The following is a 6,720-nucleotide window of genomic DNA, read 5'->3' on the forward strand; positions in this document are numbered from 1 at the left end:
ATAATTCCATAACTTGTAGCTGTTGTGCACTACCATGGATTAGTTCTTCAATGTGTAGCTTTGAAAGAAAGACATGTTCCAGTGAACATGCATTTTTATTTACTTCTCCGTGCTTTCAGACTGTGGCGTTTGTCACGGACATCCTGACATCGCACACAGCATCAGCAAGCTGGCTGCACAGATCTGAAATAAGGCACATAAACAGAACTTTCTTTAACCTAACACAGTACCAGATATCGTAGCTTATAATGAAAAACTGCAGGTTTGAGAAGTATGCAATTAATGGAAATGCAAAAGAATGAATATATATGAAATTATATTGTTAGCTGCAATCACTTGACGTTGACCTACTAATCCCCAAACCGCCTTACAGAGTACCAGATTGACACTAATGTTGGCTTTCTTTATTGCCAGCTGGCTGTCAGTGGACACTGGTTTGGAACACGGCCTGCTGGCTCTTTATCTCACCCCAACCCAATCCAGTCCAGTCCGTTTATGTCCAGTCCAGTCTTTCTCTACAGCACAGGATTCCAGCTGTATCTCATGATGTCACTAGGTCATGCAGCAGGTTTGCACAGGGACCTCACTGCCTGTGTTCTGTTTACATTACAATTTTGGGGGTTTAAACAGAAGACACTTCCTTCAGGAAGCTCCCAGGTTATGTCAACAATTTTCTACTCAAACTTTGTAAAAGCTTCCACTATTAAATAGCAAGTCTGAGTGACTTTATTTGGGTTGCAGTATAATAAAGGTGAAAGACTGGGCACACTTTACGTGTCTCTAATTATTGTGTATATACGTAGTAGTTACATAGTAAGTTCATGTGTACTTACACCATTGCAAAGTTATTGTTCATAGTTACAATGTATTTAATAGAAAATTGCATGATATACTGTATGTAAGTACACAATTTATCAGAAAGGGGTTAGGGATAGGGTTGTAACTATGCATAATGACATTGTAATGATGTGTAAGTACACATGTCTTTACCAAATAACTACTATGAGACACAACATAAAGTGTTACGCAGGACTGGACAGATGTTTTTTTTTTTTTTTTTTTTTTTTTTTTTTTTTTTTTTTTTTTGTGAATGGAACACCAAGACATTTTTAATTTTAAGAATTATATTTACCCCGTATCTCCCAGATGAATATGAATCATATCTAACATGACACCCTCCATTCAATGTGCTTCTTTTACAGCTGCTTATAAGAGAGCTGCACAGCACAGGGGAGTGAGAGACAGGTGAGGTGTAAGGACTAATTTCATTTGCTGCACCTTGAAGGTGACATGATGCATTCAAGGGGTCCTGGCACTGAACGCACTGCGTCCGTTTTGATTCCTGTCAGTGAGTGTGTAGGACTGTGCTGCACTGGATGGGCATGTGGACTGAAAGAAGCAGCAGTCATGTGGTTTGTGTTTCCACTGGTGCTAGACATGGTCCACTCCTCCTCTGCTTTTTTCTACTGCATGCTATGCCCCTTATAGAAGGGATTTGCCAGTGATTCTTTAAGAAAGCAAACACGTCTTTTCCTTCTTTTAAATTGTTATCCCCTTCGGCTTTGCATCGCCTTTGGTGTTCTGCTACGTCCTGCTGGTCCTCTGATTGATACAAAAATAACAGCATTATAATACCACAGGCAACACTACAGAGGGCCCCTGTGGCTGGTTTCACATTCACCTCTTGTGTCTGATTGGCAGATGTAGGGGAAGAAATCAGGAGAGAGAGAGAGAGATTCTTTGCATTTGTTCACACCACCTCTATTCAGTTCAATAAAAGCTGTGCTGTTCTCAAGGCATGAGGACTTTGAAGACATGAGGGCTAGGTCAGCCAGGGTGTCCTCGGCTCACCGCGCACCAGCGACCCCTGTGGTCTGGCCAGGCACCTGCAGGCTTGCCTGTAAGCTGCCCAGAGTTGCGTTGTCCTCCGACGCTGTAGCTCTGGGTGGCTGCATGGTGAGTCTGCAGTGTGTAAAGATGCGTGTGGCTGACGGCACATGCTTCGGAGGACAGCGTGTTTTTGTCTTCGCCCCTCCCGAGTCAGCGCAGCAGTGGTAGCAGTGAGCTGAGCCTAAAAAAAAAATAATAATTGGACACGACTAAATTGGGGAGAAAATAATTAAAAATAATAATTGGCGACGACTAAATTTATAAAAATAAATAAAATAATTAACTGATTAAGATGTGGAAAGAGGCTTAGTTGGCTAGATTAAGTAATTTGGGTGCAGGTGGAACAAAGACCAGGAGGTTTCTGGAATTGTGCCCATAAGCTCAGAACTGAGTCTGATATGTCAGGAGCTGGGGCTTTCACAAGGAAATCATTTCTGAGGCAGCATTCAGACAAACAAGTCTGTTCAATGGAATGGGCAAAGGCAATGTGGTCTTTATTAAGGGAGAGAGACGGCCAGCACGCTTGATTAGGCCGTTCTTATAACTAATGTAAGCACATTCCTGTACCACAGCACTCAGTGGAGCCGGAGCAGTGTTTCTGGTCACACTTTAGTGAAGCAGCTACACAGCACTCCGTGTTTCTGGTCACATTTTAACTGAAGGAGCTCTCCTCTCACACAGAAAAAACTCTTATTGGAGTACTGTATGTTTAATAACAACACACACACCTGCTAAGTAACGGTTAACATACAGGAATGTGTTTAATAACAACACACACACCTGCTAAGTAACGGTTAACATACAGGAATGTGTTTAATAACAACACACACACCTGCTAAGTAACGGTAAATATATAGGAATAATAAATGTTGGACAGTTTCGTAGTAATAAACCGTTTTTTATAATCTAAATGAATTTATTGTTTGTTAACCCTCTTTACAATAATTCACAGGGTGTGCCATGTAGATCTGTATTTATTATAATTCACAGGGCGTGCCATATAGATCTGTATTTATTATAATTCACATGGCGTGCCATATACATTTGTATTATAATTCACAGGGCATGCCATGTAGATCTGTATTAAAATTCACAGGGTGTGTCATGTAGATTTGTATTTATTATAATTCACAGGGCATGCCATGTAGATCTGTATTTATTAAAATTCACAGGGTGTGTCATGTAGATCTGTATTTATTATAATTCACAGGGCATGCCATGTAGATCTGTATTTATTAAAATTCACAGGGTGTGCCATGTAGATCTGTATTTATTAAAATTCACAGGGCGTGCCATGTAGATCTGTATTTAGTATAATTCACAGGGTGTGCCATGTAGATCTGTATTTATTATAATTCACAGGGCGTGCCATATAGATCTGTATTTATTATAATTCACAGGGTGTGCCATGTAGATCTGTATTTATTATAATTCACAGGGTCTGCCATGTAGATCTGTATTTATTATAATTCACAGGGTGTGCCATATAGATCTGTATTTATTATAATTCACAGGGCGTGCCATATAGATCTGTATTTATTATAATTCACAGGGCGTGCCATGTAGATCTGTATTTATTATGCGTGTGTTCGTCTTTGACGCTTCTGAGTCAGTGCAGGGGTGGTAGCAGTGAGCTGAGCCTAAATACAATTGGTGACTACTAAATAAAAAATAAAAAAGTGATATCTCTAACAGTGCTTGTAGTGTATTGATGTCTTTAAAAGCAAGTCACCTTCCACATTTGGTAATATTTCATCATCTAAACACGGGGGGTATTAAGATCTACCACTGTTTAGATCAATTGAACTGCCTCTTCCTGTTTCCTCCCCTGGTAGTCCCTAGCTGGAAACACTTGATATCCCACAGTTTCAGATTCACCTAGTATATTCCTAAATTACCATCAAATACTATTGGAATTGGGTACTGAACATCACAACGTGGCAGAGGCATGAGTGGGCTGGCTGTGTACTGAACATCACAACGTGGGAGAAGCATGAGTGTGCTGGCTGTGTACTGAACATCACAACGTAGGAGAGGCATGAGTGTGCTGGCTGTGTACTGAACATCACAACGTGGCAGAGGCATGAGTGCGCTGACTGTACTGAACATCACAACGTGGCAGAAGCATGAGTGTGCTGGCTGATTACTGAACATCACAACGTGGCAGAGGCACGAGTGCGCTGTGTACTGAACATCACAACGTGGCAGAGGCATGAGTGCGCTGACTGTGTACTGAACATCACAACGTGGCAGAGGCATGAGTGCGCTGACTACTGAACATCACAACGTGGCAGAGGCATGAGTGCGCTGTGTACTGAATATCACAACGCGGCAGAGGCATGAGTGCGCTGTGTACTGAACATCACAACGTGGCAGAGGCATGAGTGCGCTGACTGTACTGAACATCACAACGTGGCAGAGGCAAGAGTGCGCTGTGTACTGAACATCACAACATGGCAGAGGCATGAGTGCGCTGACTGTACTGAACATCACAACGTGGCAGAGGCATGAGTGCGCTGGCTGATTGAGACCATGATGAATCTGGAAACCGAGTTCTACGTTCAGGTAGTGTAGTGGTGTGACACATGCAATCCTGTAATTACAGTTTTCTCTCACGGCTGGAGTGCAGGTAGGAGTTCCAGGGTTACTGGTGATGTAGTGTAGTGGTGTGGCACAAGCAACCCTGTAATTACACTCTATAGAATAGGGATACACTTCGGAATACAGGTACATTCACTATACTGTAGCTACACTATGCTTACACCATTGCTACATTATTTATTACATGCACTTTACAGAATTATATGATTGGGACACACAACTTTGTAAAATTCATGTTGTTGTTAATGTATAATGCTCCATTTTTACAATTACAGAATTGGGTGCTAAGTGCATGTAAATATTATTGAATGGCAGCTGCAGTGTAGCTCCGTGTGGCAGTTAGAATGAAACAGAAACAGTAAAGAGCTTGGTGTAGAAGGCTATCCAATAGCCTCTTATTATTTTACTTCTGATGGACTCTGTTTAAAACCAGCTCAGGTTCAGTCTCTAGAGGTCAAAGCTCATTATACACAGGGAATGTGGATCGATAAAAGTTCACCTTGCATCTGTTACATGAAGCTTCAGAATTCAAATTGTGGTTGATCAATACAAATTAAAAGTGTAGGATACCACTTTCTTCTGTAGTTGATACTCACTGTATGTTCTAATGGCCGTGTGACTTACAACGTGCAGTAATGAAGTGCTACAGTCATTTCTTATGTGTGTGTGTGTGTGTAATTATGTATGTAATTATGTGTGTGCTATATGGTCTCCTCTGCTTCATTTCCATGTATAAGTGTTGATTAATATCCCCTTGTGAAGAGGGGTGCGCAATGGAGAACAGGTTTGGTAGGGTCTTGATGAACCACAAGTCAGAAATGAACAAGGATTCAATCTATGCAGATGCATGGACAGCATTTGCTTATTATGGTACATTTTTCCTTTAAAACCTCGGGTGCAAATCCTATAGCAGCTGCAAACCATTATAATACAGTGCAATGAATTTGATTACCAGCAAAGGTGAAAAATGCATAGAAGTTTTATTGGTTGAACTTTCCCTGACAGGAATCTTGTATCTCACATGCTGTGTTTGCTGTATCCAACAGAAAGTGATTTCCTATTATTCACAGCACCGCTTGGAAGAGTGCTTCCGCAGCCACATGGCGCTGGACTGGATCTTGAAGGAGCAGGAGACCCCAGGGATCCTCTCCCAGGAGGTACAGGTGACACTGAGGAAGCTGGAGGAAGCCCGGAGAGCAAGCAGGGAGCTGCGCTTCTACAAGGAGAAGAGAGAGATCCTGAGCCTAGCTCTCAGTCAGAGGCACAGCGAAGGGGCAAGTGCAGAGTGAGTGTCAGGATCCAGCCCCAGCACAGCACCCTGAAGCTCACAGTAGAGTGCTGCACTATTGCCAAGGGCTTCTGGACTGACTGTTCTGCCTCTCCACCCCCTTTCAGTGTCTTCAGTGGAGATTAATGTGGCAAGCAAGTATTGAGAGATCATTCAAAGCTATAGACCAAGCTTATAATACAGAAGGTCTCTGGAAACATGTTTCTTCACTTTTTTCCAGGAAACATTTTGAATCAACACACTCCCGATATGCAGTGTGACGATGGAGGAATGCATTAATATAGTGTTGTGTCTGTTATAATATGATGTGCTATATTGCAGACATGGTCTGTCACACTCACACAATAGCCTCTGATTGGCCAAATGCAAAATTGTGTCTGGAAATGTGTTAAATGTAAAGAACAGTGGAAAGGAGGACACATCCAGCATGCAAAACATTGTTTCCTGAACATGTTTTATTGCAGTCCTCACAGACATTGAATGTTGCATTGGCTGGGTCCAGAACAAATGGCCCGGAGTGAGACAATAGCATTCAGCTCTGTGCATTAGGGCAAGCTTTCCTTTAGCCTTGGTTCTGGGCTTTCGTAGGAGGGTTGTTCTAATGATATAAGACCTCTCTGACAGAAATGCTGCATCGTCACGTCATCTCCATGATGCAAGCCTTCCTCAAGATGAATCGTGGCTCTTGTAGGCTGTAATTGCAGAAGCAAGTCTCTGCTAATGCACCCTCCATGTCCTGTGGGGGTTATCCTAATTTTGCGTCGCTCATCAGTTTGTTTCCCCACCTGCCTAATTTTCATTGCTCTGCAGCAAACGCTTTTCCCACAACAGCAGTGAGAAGTGGTCAGCTGAATTTATAACCCAGCTATATTCATACTGTGCATATCGAACGCTGTCGTAACACCACAGTTTTATATGGTAGCTATAAACCACAATGAGGC

This window comes from Polyodon spathula, chromosome 1 (assembly GCF_017654505.1).
Source record: "Polyodon spathula isolate WHYD16114869_AA chromosome 1, ASM1765450v1, whole genome shotgun sequence".
Lineage (NCBI taxonomy): Eukaryota > Metazoa > Chordata > Actinopteri > Acipenseriformes > Polyodontidae > Polyodon > Polyodon spathula.